The following is a 16745-nucleotide window of genomic DNA, read 5'->3' as shown; positions in this document are numbered from 1 at the left end:
TAGACAGGGTGTTCTTCAAGGATCTGTTTGCCCTTTCAACTTTTGCTGAACTCTGTGGGCGGTAAGTGGCATGTAATTTCCAAGTAATGCCAAGCAACGTAGATACATGTACAGTTTTCTCTATAAATGATACTCCATTATCACTCCCTATGATAACAGGTAAAGCAAATTTTGGGACAATGTCTTTTAATAAAGCTTATACAACTTCATTGGCTTTCTCAGTGTGGGTCGGGTAAGCTTCCATCCATCCAGACATTGTGCAAACAAATACAAGCATGTAACGGTAATGTCCAGCTTCGGGCATCTCAGTGAAATCTACAACTAGGGAGGAGAAAAGTGTTGCTCCCACTGGCTGACTTCCAGGGAGTTGAGTGGAGCTCAATCTTGGATTGTTCTTTGCACATGTAACACACTGAGCAGAGGCTTGGGCTGTCAGTGAACTCACACGGTTGATGTATGCCCATTGACTCACAGAGCATTCAAGAACAGTCTTTCCATAGTGTGTTCCCTCATGCAGGTTCTGAATTAATGTCCATGCTACAGCTTCTGGAATATAGATTCTGCCATTGGAAAGAACATACCAGCCATCTCTTCGTTTGTGAGTTTGAACCCACTGCTCCTCAGCTAGTGAATATCGGGGGCTCCATTCAGTTAAGGAAACTTGAAAAACAGGCAGAATTTCTGCACTTCCCTGATAAGGCTTAAGGGCTGCTTCCTTTGCCATTAAATCTGCCTTGCGATTTCCTCTTGCTACTGGACTTAGGGGCTTTTGATGGCAGCAGCAATGAATAACAGCTATATGCCGGGGGGGCCCAAAGAGCTTCTTACAGTTCCAGGATTTCTTTCCCATTTTTAATTCCTTTGCCACTGGCAGTTGTTAAACCTCTTTCTTTATACAAGGCTCCATGGGCATGCAATGTCATGAAAGCATATTTGGAATCAGTGTATATATTGGCTTTTAGTCCTTCTGCACTTCCCTGATAAGGCTTAAGGGCTGCTTCCTTTGCCATTAAATCTGCCTTGCGATTTCCTCTTGCTACTGGACTTAGGGGCTTTTGATGGCAGTGGCAATGAATAACAGCTATATGCCGGGGGGCCCAAAGAGCTTCTTACAGTTCCAGAATTTCTTTCCCATTTTTAATTCCTTTGCCACTGGCAGTTATTAAACCTCTTTCTTTATACAAGGCTCCATGGGCATGCAATGTCATGAAAGTATATTTGGAATCAGTGTATATATTGGCTTTTAGTCCTTCTACTAACTGAAGTGCTCTGATGAGGGCAATTAACTCTGCTTTCTGAGCTGAAGTGGAGACCGGCAGCGCGACAGCCTCAATCACTGCTTCTAGAGTAACGACCACATGTCCTGCTCTCCGCTTCCCATCCTGGACAAAGCTGCTCCCAACAGTAAAATACTCAATATCTGGATCTGAAAATGGGGCATCTTTTAGATTGGGCTGGCTGGAATAGACTTCTTCCACAACTTCTAGGCAGTCATGTTCTAATTCTACACCAGGAGTTGGCAACAGCGAGGCTGGGTTCAGAGTTGACACAGTCACTATTTTCACACGGCGATTTTCACATATAAGAACGGGCATTAGTGAACCAATAGTTCCCTTTGTGCTCAAGAAGCGCCTGCACGTAGTGGGGTACTTTTATTTCAAGTTGACTCCCAAAGGTAAACTTGTCTGCTTCCTTCACAAGTTCTGCTACAATGGCTATTGAACGCATACAGGGGGGCCACCCTTTAGCCACAGTGTCTAGCTGCTTAGACAAATATGCCACTGGCCGGGGCCAAGATCGCAGCAATTGAGTCAAAACACCTGCAGCTACTTCTCCTCGCTCATGTACATACAGAGTAAAGAGCTTTTCAGTATTTGGTAATCCCAGGGCTGGAGCCTGCATGAGCTGGCGCTTCAAGGTTTCAGAAGCATCCTGACATTGCTCTGTCCATTCAAAGGGTGCTTTTACTCCCCCCTTTGTGGCTTCGTACAAGGGCTTAGCTGTTATAGCAAAATTGGGGACCCAAATTCTGCAGAACCCTGCTGCGCCTAAGAATTCTCTCAACAGAAAGAAAAAACTCTCCGTGTAAAATGCAATTTTAACTTGTTGTGAATAATAAGTATCAAAATACAAAACAAATAATATCAGTACATATCACCAAGTTAAAACCTCATACGTTACTCAATGCTCCTACTGTCCTTATGTGGATGAAAGCCACTAAATAACATTCAGTCCAGTGTAAAAGTAGGTGGTCCGCTTTGGTCCGCTTTGCAAGCGATTTCAGATCTCAGATCCTTCTTCTAAGGACCATTCTTATAAGTGTTGTACAATTTCCCAGGTCCAGTAGTGCCAAAACAATAACCACATAACATGCAAACAGGGCATACTACAAATATTCATAACATGAAAAATATGAACAATTATATATGTCTCACAGTCTGAATCACTCACCCTAGCTTTCTCTAATTAGCACTCATAATAGGGCCTGTAAGACCGAATTGTTTAAGCAGGCTTTTGCTGTTTAATTGAAAAAGGGCTGCCACCGGACATCATATAGAATTCTGGTGATCACAGTCGAGAATTCAATACCGCTTATATTGTGCTGAAGCAGCGCCATAGAATGGTTTTAAAATTGAAATAAGTAAATTATGGTTTTATATGTTTTATTGGAATTGATTGTATTGTATAATGTTATGAGCCGCCCTGAGTCTGCTTGCGGAGAGGGCAGGATATAAATTGAACGTAATAAATAAATAAATAAATGTGGGAACGCCATAGTAAGTACTATCCTTATAAGCAATGCAGGCGTCCACCATTTACCGGTTAGTGCATCCTTTAAAGGTGAATCATAAACAAGGTTTACCTGCCAAAACCATTACACTTAGCTCTTAAAGTGGCCAATGTCCTGTTGAGTTTTCATTCATGTAATAAGAATTCTCTCAGCTGGCGCCTGGTAGCGGGCACAGGAATAGCACACACAGTCTCTTTTTGCTCCCTGCCTAGCTGCCATCTGCCCTGGGATATATGGAAGCCCAAAAATTTCACTGTCTTTTGGCATAGCTGAGCTTTCTTTTGAGACACTTTATACCCAGCCTCAGTTAGGAGCGTTAGCAAAGTAGCAATGGCTTCTTGGCAGGTCTGTAAGTTTTTGGCCCCTATCAGGAGATCATCAATGTACTGAAGGCACACAACTTCTCCTGGCACAGTTGGGAACCAGCTCAAGTCTTTGCTGAGGGCATTGCCAAAGAGGGTGGCCGAATTTTTGAACCCTTAGGGTAAACGGGTCCCTGTATATTGTAGCCTTCTACCAGTCTCTTTCTCTTCCCTCTGGAAAGCAAACAGTGGCTGACTCTCAGGTGCCAGTCTTAGACAAAAGAATGCATCCTTGAGATCCATGAATGAGAAATAAGTGGCTGAGGGAGGTATAAGTTCCAACAAGACATACAGATTGGGGACCACAGGATGCAAGAATTAACATTGCACAAATCCTGCACTGGTCTGTAATCATTGGTGCCTGGCTTCTGAACTGGCAAAAGGGGACTATTCCATGGAGACTGACATTCAATAAGAATTCCATAATGGAGGAGCCTGCCTAGGTGTTTCTGGATGCCAGCTACTAACATCTTGGGGATTGGGTACTGGCGTTCTCGGATTGGAGCAGCCCCCAGGATTAACTGTACCTTGATAGGCGCATGGTTTACTGCTAGCCCCGGCGGGTTTTCCTCTGCCCATACATCTGGAAATTGTTGAAACCAGGCTTCTGACATGGCCATTACGGGAACTGGTTGGTAAAGCCACCACTCTTCTTCTCGGGGGCATTCTAAAGCATATACAACTTGATGCTGTAGTTCACCTTCTGGGGTTGTATAAGCAACTCAGAGTTCATTTGGCTCTCTGACTCAAAAGTCAACTGGGCTCACAACTTAGAAAGCAGGTCTCTTCCCATCAGCGGCACTGGGCAATCAGGTAAATGGACAAAATTGTGGCAGACTACATGGTCTCCTACTTTACAAGTTCGTTTGGCTAAAAGAGGTCTGGATTGCTTGTGCCCTGTAGCTCCAATTATATTCATGTATTTGTGGATTGAAGGAGCAATCTTAACAGGCACCACAGATCGTACAGCTCCAGTATCTATAAGGAATGGAATCTCCCGACCCCCAATATCAACTGTGACCATGGGCTCCGTGGGGCCAGGACCATCGGTGCCCGGTCTGTCCTAGTCATCCCATCCTTCCAGACCAGCCAGGCCGTACATAGGCTCTTCTTTGTTCTTCCGATATCTGCCGCTCTGGACCTGGCCTCTTCTTCTGCCTCTTCCTCTGACTCCTCTGCTCCCATGGCCTCTAAACTCCAGTCCTGTCATCTGTCTAGGGGCACTTTGGATCTCTTGTGTGAGGGGGGGGGTCGATTCGGGCATGAGCTTTTCCAGTGCCCAAATTCTTTACAGTACACACACTGGTTTGAGTTTAAATTAGTCATTGCAGATCTTTGATTTCCACCATTTATTCCTTGCCCCTGAACAGCCCCTCTGCCTCTACCCAGTCAGAGCCGCTGTCAACAGATCAGTCTTCTTTTTCATCTTTCTTTTCTGCCTCCTGCTTCTGGTCTACATCCTGATTGGCATAAACTTTCTGGGCAATCTCTAGCAGTTGGGATAAATTCATGCCGACAAAGCCGTCTTGCTTCTGGAGCTTTTTGCAGATGTCAGCATAGGCTTGAGTGACAAAAGCTGTATTCACCATGCGCAAGTTTTCTGCCGCCTCAGGATCGAATGGAGTATACATTCGAAATGTTTGCATCAAGCGCTCAGCAAAACTCCGGGGCTCTCATCTGCTTTCTGGAGAACTTCACTGACTTTGGACATATTAATAGGCTTCTTGCCTGCCTCTTTCACCCCCTCTAAGATTGCCTTCCTGTATTCTGGTAGATGCTGTTTGGACTTGTGGCCATTGGGGTCCCAATTTGGGTCTGTTGCAGGAAAACGGGCCTTTATCCACTCTTCTCTATCTGTAGTTTCTGGGGGGACTTTTCCTTCTACATGTTTCCGGGCTTGATGCAGGATGCAGCTTCTCTCCTCTGTTGTAAAGAGGCCCAGTAAAAGCTGTTGACAGTCTGCATAGGTAGGCTGATGTGTAGCCATAATACTGGTTAGCAGATTTGTCTTTGGGGCAGGATTGTCAGAAAATGCAACAGTATGGGTTTTCCAATTTACTAGATCACATGAAGTGAAGGGCACATACATATATTGGGTATCAATGCTGGGGCCAGGCTGTTGAGGGATGTCAACTTCCAGGGGAGCTATCAGTGAGCCCTCTGTGCCAGATATAAAACCCAGAAAAGTTGAGCTGGAAGTTTGCTCAGTGCTGGGAGAGAGTTCAGTGTTGGAGGAAAGTTCTAGGGGTGAATTAAAACATGCAGCTAACCTCTGGCTATTAGACACAGGAATGGAGTAATGGGGGGGGGGGGGCTGTTGAATGAAACGATTGTTCAGAAAACAGCTGCTGGATTGGATTTAAAGTTCGCAGGGATCTTATTCACCCTTTCACAGCACCGGCTCCCTCATCTGCCTCTGCTTCCTGGTTCTCCTCATCAAAGGATTCTGGAGCGCCTTTAACTGGCTGCACTTGGCTCTCACCATCAGCCTTGCTTTCTGCTGCCCCGGCACCTCCTCCAGCTGGCAGCATCGGGAGAGGTGGGTATGCTGGGACATATGGTGGCGGACTGGCCAAGGGGTCTTCGGGTCCGGCATCTAACACTGGGAGCTTTTTCTTCTTTGCAGGAGAAGTTATTTTTATTAACACATCCTGGCGCAAAGCCATAACTTGACTTGCAGCTTTATCAGCGGCCCTCTGAGCCCACTTCTTTTTCAACCACTGAAACTTTTCTGGCCACCAGTAAGACTTCTGCACTGTTGCTGCCCAACTGTTGATGTAGGGAAACTGACTTTCATGACTCGGGGACTGTACTACATTTTTATAAACTTGATGAACCAAACCTTGGTTAAAGCTACCCTCGGGCGGCCATTCTACATGTAAGGCCACCCAATCTTCCTGACATAATGCTTTCAGAGTTTCAGGAGTCAGTTTGACTCCATAATCATCACAAAAATATTCCTTGAAGTTTTTACACATGTATTCTAGCGGGCTTGTTGACTGATTTTCACACATGGCACCAAATGTTTAGACAAGACACTTCTAGGGAGAACAGAAAACAGCAGCCGCCAGTAAGGGGTCTGAACAGCCAGGGAGCCTGGGGGTTTTCACTTCCTCTCTCTCATGACCCAGTGAAGTTGCCCTACTGGGAAATACACAATAGAGAGTCTGCTTTCACTTAGAGGCTGCGCCTCCTCACATTCACACACACACACACCACAGAAACCTCCCAGATCCTAGCCTCTGTGCTTCAGTACCAGAGCAGAGCCTACGGGACAGGACTTAAGGGGTGATCAGACCCTTCTTCTCTCCTAAGGAGAGGTAATTTCAGATTCCCAGACAGTTCATACTCACAATCCTGAAGATCTTCCGATTCCCTGCACATGTCGGTTCAATCAGGCACGTGATCTTAGTTGGCAGACCGGGCACCTTCCCCCACTGGGCCGGAGAGAGCTGGACTTGATCGAAAATGTGACTGTGGCACCTAGTCTGATCTTCCCACTACGAGGGTGGAAGGTGGATGGTTATGCAGCCACCCCAAGGGGAAGGAAATATCCTACCCCGTTGTTTTCTTGGCCGATCGCACCATGTAAATGTAGCAGGAAAATAACGAGGTCCGCACAGAATTTCTGGTATGAAGCGAGGTATTTTACTCTGGTACCAGAGCAAAGCTCAATTCAGGCAGCATGGCCCAACAGAACTGAGATGCGTCCCCCTGCATACACAAAGTTTTCTAGCAAGCAAGTACACAGGCTTATCTGATTTCAAAGATCCCTTCTTTGCAGAGTTCTCCCTGGTAAAATTCCACGACACCATCCCCTGACTTATCTATTTCAACAAGGCTCCAAGAGGCCATTAGCTTATGTAGTCAGCCAGTTTTAGGCACACACCCGCTCAAGCAGGAGTTAGTGCTCCAACAGATACAGTGTGACACAGAGTGTTGGACTTGATGGGCCGTTGGCCTGATCCAACATGGCTTCTCTTATGTTCTTAAAAGGGCCCAGGCAAATAGGCGTGAAAAACCTCAGCTGGAGACCCTGGAGAGCCGCTGCCAGTCTGAGAAGACAATACTGACTTTGATGGACCAAGGGTCTGATTCAGTATAAGGCAACTTCATATAATTACATCAGGCATTTTAGTTTTAGAGGCAAATCATGCTCTTATTCATTATATTCACTATTATAGGGGTATTAATTAATGATTCAGAGGCTCCACCTTTAGCAGCTATGGAATTTTCAGGTCATATCACCAATAATGATGCAATTTTCTGAGTGTCTGAAAGAACATATGGCTAGCACCTCTGCAGTTTCAAAAAACATGGAATTTAAACCAGTCACTGCACATTTTTGGTTTCAGATCAAGATCTTTAGAAGTATATCAAGAATACTGACAGTCTTTTTTAGCATGAGGGATGGAATTGTTCACTAAATTCCATCTATATTCCAAATTAGTCTGTTAACTTTCTGCCATATGTCCAAACTGCAAAGACTATTTGACCAAATGTTGAAATTGTTCTTTCAAAAGTGGTCTCTGAAGGTCTGATTTCACAAGTTGCGTCTGTTTTAAAAATGAAATGCTCCAATCCTACAAAGTTCAATTTCCCTCCTCTAAGTTTTGTTTTCCAAGAAAAGTTTCTGAGCAAGTATGTCGTTTTAGTGAATGTTTAAAAGGCCATTATGGCCAGAAAAATGACTGTATAACAATGGCACTTCTTAAAAAACTTTACCACTGTATTCACAACTATTCTGAGACATGTCTGCTTATTTTAGTGCTTAAAATAGATCTCTATTATTTTTCATTCCAGTTTAGTCCTCTAGAACCACAGTGGGAGTGAAGCACTAGATGGACTCTATTCACCTTCAGGCATCATGAATCCAGTTAGCTAAGTTGCTGCCAGAGCAAGTTTAACAATTAGGCCAAGTAGGAACTGGCCTATGGGCCCTCACGCCTTTAGGGGCCCCAGGCTGGCTCCCCCCCCCCCGGTTTTCCCCCTGCTTGCAGCCCTCCCAGCCTGCACGAGCAGTCAGCAACTCAGCTGTTCTTTGTCAGACTTGCCTGGTGCAGCTGCTGCTGCCGTTGTCGCCAAGTTTGCCTCTCTCTGCCTCTCACCCACAGCTTAGTAAAAGGGGCTTTTAAGAAGGTGCCTGCAGGCTACAGCAGGGGCTGTGGGCAGTGGGGTGGGCACTCAGACTTTGAGATAATTTGTGAGGGGGCCTCCAAGACTGCCTAGGGGCCTCCACAGGGTTTAATCTTGCACTGGTTGCTGCTGCAGAATCATTACTTCTGGTAACACTGTGAGAACCAGTATTTGATGCCCAGTTCCCACAGCTAACTAAATATGAGAGTGTGCTGGACAAAGATTTTATTACATGGAAATAACTGAGAGACTCCTACTCTATGTCTCACACCTCAGCTAACAGGATATGTTCTTTCATTTTCTGTTATCTTTTAGATTTCATCTCATTAATTTGCTTTATTCTTATATTTATATCTATATAAATCCACATAGATAAACACCAGCACTTCATCTACACACATCATTGCTTCTAATGAAATATAAATTTACCTAAAGCTCAAGCCATTATTCTGTGCAACCCAATTCTATGATGTTTATTTGGGAATAAATCTCACTGTGCTCAAGGGGACTTACTCCCAAGTAAGTATGTATAAGATTAAAGACTTCATCTTTGTGTTTCTCCACAACACCTATGGGATTTGTAGCTGCTATAGTTCTTTGCTGTGCCAGTGTTGCACAGTAAAGCTTCTTGGCAGAGCATAAGCAATTGGCTCAAAAGCAGTCCTACGGAAGTTCACACAGTACACATTGTTTACTACTATATAAAACAATAACATAGCATAGATCAACCACTTAATTTGTAGTGGGTTTTGAAGCATTATATTTTAAAATATATCCAAATTATGGAAATGGTGGGATACAGACCCAGTGTGAAGATGAAATGCAACTGTATTAAACAAAATGCAAAGCCTCTGAACATTTAACAAAATCAAGAACACTGGCAATTCTTTAAACAGCTGTGGCTTTCTTGGCTGTGGTCAAATTGCTATATAAGGAGTACATGACAGATCAATGTTTGTAAGCAGCATCATGTGGGATATAAATGTAAAAGAGTAAGATATGCAATCAAAAAATAAGGATTTACCATTTTAATTTAATTAATTTTTCAATTTATACCCCGCCCTGTCCCTGCCCTAATTTATTACTAACTTAGTAATAACATAAACACATGATTCATTTATATGTCCTTTTTTTTTTTACAGAAGATTCATAAACCTGGAAAGAACATTTTCCTTTTATGCCATAAAACCGCCCACAAAATTAAATATATGTTATAAAGTTCCTAGCACTTTTAAATTTGTTCACCAATGGCTATCATATGTAACAAAAGAAGATAGAATGGTCTATGGACGGGGAAGAGTGTTTTTTTCGTGGGTGGGGGCATCAAGTCTCAGCCAACTTTTGGCAACTCTGGAGGGTTTTCAAGGCAAGATACATTCAGAGGCGGTTTGCCTCCACATAGCAACCCTGGACTTCCTTGTTGGCTTCCATCCAACTACTAATCAGGGCCAACACTTCTTAGCTTCCAAGATCTTATAAGATTGGGCTACCCTGGGCTATCCCTTGAGAGATATGCAGGATCTTACTGCTGAACTGAGCAGAAGTAGGTTACAACAGCTCTCAAACGTGGAAAATCCCTCAAAGGTGCTTCATGGGAGAGGTAGGCAGGAATAAAAGCAGCTGAAGAAGCAAGAAGATTGCCTCTCTCCAATAAGCATCTCTGGAACCTTGGAAACTGCTTATAGTTTTCATCAGTCTTGAGGCTGGATAGCAACAGTGCCTTCACCTGCAAAACTAACCCTTCAGTCTTAAAAGTCCTGTAGCATTTAAAGTATTGGTGCTAACTGTTAAAGCTTGTAAAGGCCTGGGTCTCTGAGGGACTGTCCGATCCTCTCCTGCTCATAGCACATAACTATATGTTGTGACATTTCTTTGCATGCCTGCTTTGAATAAGGTTAAGTGAGTGGATATACTGGAGAGGGCTTTTCAGCCAAGGCTTCCAGGCTTTGGAATTCCCTGCCATGTCATGGAATTCCTTGTTGTTGGTCTTCCAAAGAATACTGAAAATAGTTATTTTCCTGCAAACCCAGTGAATGATTTCAGTGCTTGCACTCTTGGCTGTGTTCTGTCTGCCACTTATATTTGCCAAAATGTGGGATTTTATAGTTTTTATTATTTGAAAGATTTAGTAGTACAGTCTTTGTTTTTATCTTTTTTTATTGGTTTCACTTTATTTCTGATTTTATACAGGGCATAATTTTATCATTTTAAATTACTGCTATTTATTTTGTTTTGTGTTTGTTCTGATTTGTTTTTAATTATTTATACTAAGCTGCCCTGGATATTTTAGTAGAAGGTCAGGGGAAAATAAAATATGCAGTGCAATCCTAAGCAGAGCTACACCTAGGGATGTCAGCCTCCAGATGGGACCTGGGGATCCCCTGGATTTACAGCTCATCTCAAGACTACAGAGATCAGTTCCCCTTTAAAAAATTGATGTTTTGAGGTTGGACTCTATGGTATTGTACCCCACTGAAACTCCTGTCCTCCCCAGGTTCCATCCCCAAATTTCCAGGAGTTTCCCAACCTGGATCTGGCAACTCTACCCTCCCCCATCCCCCACCGGATTTATTTATTGGAAGCATGTTCTAGGTATGAAGGGTTTGGATTAGTTCAAAGTAGGATTGCCAGGTCCAATTAAAGAAAAATCTGGGGACTTTGGGGTTGGAGCCAGGAGACTTTGGGGGTGGAGCCAGGAGACATTGGGGGTGGAGCCAGGAACAAGGATGTGACAAGCATAATTGAACCCCAAGGGAGTTCTGGCCATCACATATAAAGGGACAGCACGCCTTTTTAAATGCCTTTCTTCCATAGGAAATAATTAAGGATAGGGGCACCATCTTTTGGGGCTCATAGAATTGGACCCTCTGGTCCAATCGTTTTGAAACTTGGGGGGTATTTTGGGGAGAGGAACTAGATGCTATACTAAAAATCTGGTGCCTCTACTAAAAATCTGGTGCCTCTAAAAATCTGGTGCCTCTATACTAAAAATCTGGTGCCCCCTCAGAGCCCCCAATACCCACGGATCAATTTCCTATTATTTCCTATGGGAATTGTTCTCCATAGGGAATAATAGAGTGCCTAGTAGACATTTCCCTCCCCCCATACGCTTTCTAAGGGGGGGGAGGGCCTCCATACCAGGGAATCCTCCCTCCCTGCCCCCTCCCTCTCTCTCACACACACACTTACCATACTTGGTCTTCTTCCAGCAGAATGTGCTTGCTGTGAAAATGAAAGTAAGGCTGCACAGGAACATAAGAACATAAGAGAAGTCATGTTGGATCAGGCCAACGGCCCATCAAGTCCAACACTCTGTGTCACACAGTGGCAAAAAATTTTATATACACACATACACTGTGGCTAATAGCCACTGACGGACCTGTGCTCCATATTTTTATCTAAACCCCTCTTGAAGGTGGCTATACTTGTGGCCGCCACCACCTCCTGTGGCAGTGAATTCCACATGTTAATCACCCTTTGGGTGAAGAAGTACTTCCTTTTATCCGTTTTAACCTTTCTGCTCAGCAATTTCATCGAATGCCCACGAGTTCTTGTATTGTGAGAAAGGGAGAAAAGTACTTCTTTCTCTACTTTCTCCATCCCATGCATTATCTTGTAAACCTCTATCATGTCACCCCGCAGTCGACGTTTCTCCAAGCTAAAGAGTCCCAAGCGTTTCAACCTTTCTTCATAGGGAAAGTGCTCCAGCCCTTTAATCATTCTAGTTGCCCTTCTCTGGACTTTCTCCAATGCTATAATATCCTTTTTGAGGTGCGGCGACCAGAACTGCACACAGTACTCCAAATGAGACCGCACCATCGATTTATACAGGGGCATTATGATACTGGCTGATTTGTTTTCAATTCCCTTCCTAATAATTCCCAGCATGGCGTTGGCCTTTTTTATTGCAGACGCACACTGTCTTGACATTTTCAGTGAGTTATCTACCACGACCCCAAGATCTCTCTTGGTCAGTCTCTGCCAGTTCACACCCCATCAACTTGTATTTGTAGCTGGGATTCTTGGCCCCAATGTGCATTACTTTGCACTTGGCCACATTGAACCGCATCTGCCACGTTGACGCCCACTCACCCAGCCTCAACAGATCCTTTTGGAGTTCCTCACAATCCTCTCTGGTTCTCACCACCCTGAACAGGAAAAGAAAGGGAGGGGCCGTTCTCCATGGAAACTGTTACTTTCCCATGAAGCCCTTCCTGTTTCCTGTGCAGCCTTCAAGGGACACATTTTAAAACGAATCAGAAGCTCTACAACATGATGCCTAAAGGTATGTTCTCTCTCCCCCCCGCCCCCAGATTTTTTGAGAGCAGGGGAGGAGGATGCAATTTCGTGGGTCCCCCGCCAGGGCGGGGGGGTTGGGAAGCCTAGTTCAAAGGTTTTTTCCACAATCAGACAAGGCAAACTTCTATTACACTTTATTTTTGCACAATGTTTTGACAAACCCTAATCTGGTGCCAAAGGTATGATCTCCCACTCACCTTCACATTAAGTAGCCTTCCAGCTGTAGGAGAATTCTTGCGGCTGTTTGAACATTTTTTAAAAAATGTATTATGTGTAAACTCCCAGCACAGAAGAGGGGAAGTGCACAACCTCCAAATACATTCTTATAGATAGAAAAAAAAATTGCAGGGCAGTCAAGAGCCATTACAGATCATTAAACAAAGGCTCCCCCCAGGACACCACTCATACCACCCAAACCCAACCCAAATATCATATGAAAGCAATCACATCACTGGCCTTACACCATGAGCTTCCAAGGTGAACATAGTACTTTGCGATTTGTCCCCATATTCCACCATGACCCCGGCCTAGTTACATCATTCTAAGCCTATTAATCTCAATGAACTTAGAAGGGTATATAACTCTGCTTAAGATTGTACTGCAAATATATTATATAAAATAAATAACATTTGTTGTTGTTTTTTTCCTTTAGCAGAAAGAATTGGGAAAGTTGTTATCCTTCTGTTTGTAACTGACTGGCACCTCTGATGTTTCATAACAAGGGTTTTTAATGTAATACAAAATAGCTGCTAAAACAAGAATGTTCCTATGGATATAGTAGCACATTTACACAAATATTAGGTACTGAAAAGTAAAAAAAAAAAAAGATTGTACTTTGCCAGTATCGCTGGAATATTTTGCATTCAAGCATGTGCATCTTTGCTTCAATTCAGTGAAAACTGTGAAACCTATACTTATAACTAGGGATGCATTTGAATGTTTTTCACAACAGGGTGCTAAAATTAGGCCTAAGGACATCTGCTTAATGACAACATATTGATTTCTTATTTATTTACAACAATGTTGGAGATTATAAGGTTAGACTTCACAGACATTCAGTTTTTTATATAATACACAGAAACAGTTATAAGATTACAGGTACCAAGTCATGCACCTCCACCATATATAAATCCACTGTAATCAATAGCTGATCTTAACACAAATATTTAAAGAACTGATTGTATGAGATTCCCTGGTTTCAAAGCACATCACAATGAAGATGCTTTAGAAACACATTTAAATCCCATCTGCATGCTCATTTCAATCTAGCTATAGAATACACACCTGGAGGCTACTTCCACATGCATTTCTCCATGGGTATAAGAGATTAAGTTTAATTTAGGAAATATTATTTTCCATTTTCCTGCTTCTGTACTACTATAATAAACTACAATGGTATTTTAAAGTCAACCGTTGGAGTGTCCATTGTAAGAAACAAATTGTATTACATGCCCTGAACATTCTGCATTAAATTAAGCATCCTTGTCCACTTCACAAATATAATTTTAAATTTTAGTATCTATTTAAGATTGACAAACCTGCTCTAGAATTAATTTCTCTGAAAAAAAATCTGCAGTTAACAGAAGCAAAACACAGTGCCACAGAAATTACTATATCCAGAGAAAGACAACCAAAAGTGCATATACCCACTGTAAATATTACCTGCAATCATACTTGCTCAGATCTTAGTACCATCAGATCAATGAGCAAGTATGTGAAGTATTCCATAGCAGAAAAAGGTGATGGCCCTCTAAAAGACGACATTTAAGTTTATTATAACCAGATACTGCTATATGTCTAACTAAAAAACAGTAAATACTGCAGTTGTTATTAAAATGGCATCACAACTAGGGTTGCCAATCCCCAGGTGGGGGCAGGGGATCCCCCAGTTTGGAGGGTCGTCAGATAGCGGGGGGAGTGGAGGGAAATGTCTGCTGGGAACTCTGTTATTCCCTATGGAGATTTATTCCCATAGAAAATCATGGAGAATTGATCCGCGGGTATCTGGGGCTCTGGGGGGAGCTGTTTTTTGGTGTAGAGGCACCAAATTTTCAGTATAGCATCTAGTGCCTCTCCCCAAAATACCCTCCAAGTTTCAAAAAGATTGGACCAGGGGGTCCAATTCTATGAGCCCCAAAAGAAGGTGCCCCTATCCTTCATGATTTCCTATGGAAGGAAGAAATTGAAAAGGTGTGCCGTCCCTTTAAATGTGATGGCCAGAACTCCCTTTGGAGTTCAATTATGCTTGTCACAGCCTTGATCTTGGCTCCACCCCTAATGTCTCCTGGCTACACTCCCAATGTCTCCTGGCTCCACCCCCAAAGTCCCCAGATATTTCTTGAATTGGACTTGGCAATCCTAATCACAACATATAGAAAGTTGGTGTGAGGTACTAAATATGCCTCTATCTCAAAAAACTTAAGAAAGCTCTGTTTTTGTTCAATGAAGAGCACAAGATGTGCCTGCACATCCACAACCCAACTGTCATAGACAAGCTAAACAGCTTCCACTAACATGCTAGAGTTACAAAAAGAAAATTTCAGTTTAGTACTGAATCCTGCGTTCATTGCTTTCTGCTTCAGAGGTAGGGATTTGCTGCAGTGAGATCTCAGATGTTTAGCAAGCTTATATACACACAGCAAAATCTCCATCCTCACATATACTGCAAAGTCACAGCACAGTTCTTCAACATGTCTTCAGCTTACTGTAAAACCACAATCCAAATACCAGTTCCCAAATAAAAACAATTAAGTCTAGAATGTGGGGAATAAAAGGAACACCACAGCCTGAATTAGGTGAGCTAATCCATCTGGTAGGTAACACGTGGTCATAATGATATCATTATTAACCATTCATTATTTTCTGTTTGCATAAGAAAAACCACATTGTAGCAGGCAACATGTGTCAGGATCGGAAAACCCTATATATTACATAATTAGCCTGGCTGAGGTGGCTGTGCATTCACCACTGGGGTTGCAAGTCTCTGCCTCTCATTGTAATATGCCTTTGTTTATAAGTGAAAGAGGAGGGGACTTTAAAGTGGCCCGATTAGCACAGAGTATATTTCTTGAATTCCAGAGGGTCAAAGAACATTGAGGGCAGCTGAACATCAGTTGAGGGAGAAGAAAGGAGAAGTTGCCCTGCTTGAGTCCATAAAACCTTATGATATTCTGAAAGGTTATTGATATGTACTATAGAATCATAGAGATGAAAGGGACCTCCACGGTCATCTAGTCCAACCCCCTGCACAATGCAGGAAACTCACAAACACTTCCCCCTAAATTCACAGGATCTTCATTGCTGTCAGATGGCCATCTAGCCTCTGTTTAAAAACCTCCAAGGAAGGAGAGCCCATCACCTCCTGAGGAAGCCTGTTCCACTGAGCAATCGCTCTGTCACAAAGTTCTTCCTAATGTTCAGCCATAAACTCTTTTGATTTAATTTCAACCCATTGGTTCTGGTCCTACCTTCTGGGGCCACAGAAACAATTCCACACCATCCTCTATATGACAGCCCTTCAAGTACTTGAAGATGGCGATCATATCACCTCTCAGCTGCCTCCTCTCCAAGCTAAACATCCCCAGCTCCTTCAACCTTTCCTCATAGGACTTGGTCTCCAGATCCCTCACCATCTTCGTCGGCCTCCTCTGGACCCGTTCCAGCTTATCTATATCCTTCTTAAAATGTGGTGCCCAAAACTGAACACAATACTCTAGGTGAGGTCTTACCAGAGCAGAGTAAAGCGATACCATCACATCACGTGATCTGGACACTATACTTCTGTTGATACAACCCAAAATTTCATTTGCCTTTTTAGCCACCGCATCACACTGTTGACTCATGTTTAGCGTATGATCCACTAAGACCCCTAGATCCTTTTTGCACATACTACTGCTAAGACAAGTCTCCCCCATCCTATAACCATGCACCGGATTTTTCCTAACTAAATGCAGAACTTTACATTTATCCCTGTTAAAATTCATTTTATTGGTTTTAGCCCAGTTTTCCAGCCTGTCAAGGTCATCCTGTATCCTGTTTCTGTCTTCTACTGTATTTGCAACCCCTCCCAATTTAGTATCATCGGCAAATTTAATAAGCATTCCCTCTATTCCTTCATTCAAATAGTTTATAAAGATGTTAAACAAAACAGGCCCCAG

General features: G+C 43.1%; 1 protein-coding gene and 1 pseudogene across 1 annotated transcript in view; both read right to left on the bottom strand.

The window, feature by feature from the left end:
* Positions 1–16745, bottom strand: part of ERG (ETS transcription factor ERG) — a 283816-nt gene that overhangs the window by 255186 nt on the left and 11885 nt on the right. The window lies entirely within an intron of this gene.
* LOC132569084 (uncharacterized) lies at positions 2917–5242 on the bottom strand (annotated as a pseudogene).

Source organism: Heteronotia binoei, chromosome 3 (genome assembly GCF_032191835.1).
Source record: "Heteronotia binoei isolate CCM8104 ecotype False Entrance Well chromosome 3, APGP_CSIRO_Hbin_v1, whole genome shotgun sequence".
NCBI lineage: Eukaryota > Metazoa > Chordata > Lepidosauria > Squamata > Gekkonidae > Heteronotia > Heteronotia binoei.
The sequence above is the reverse complement of the archived record's forward strand: the minus strand, read 5'-3'. Positions and strand labels throughout refer to the sequence as shown.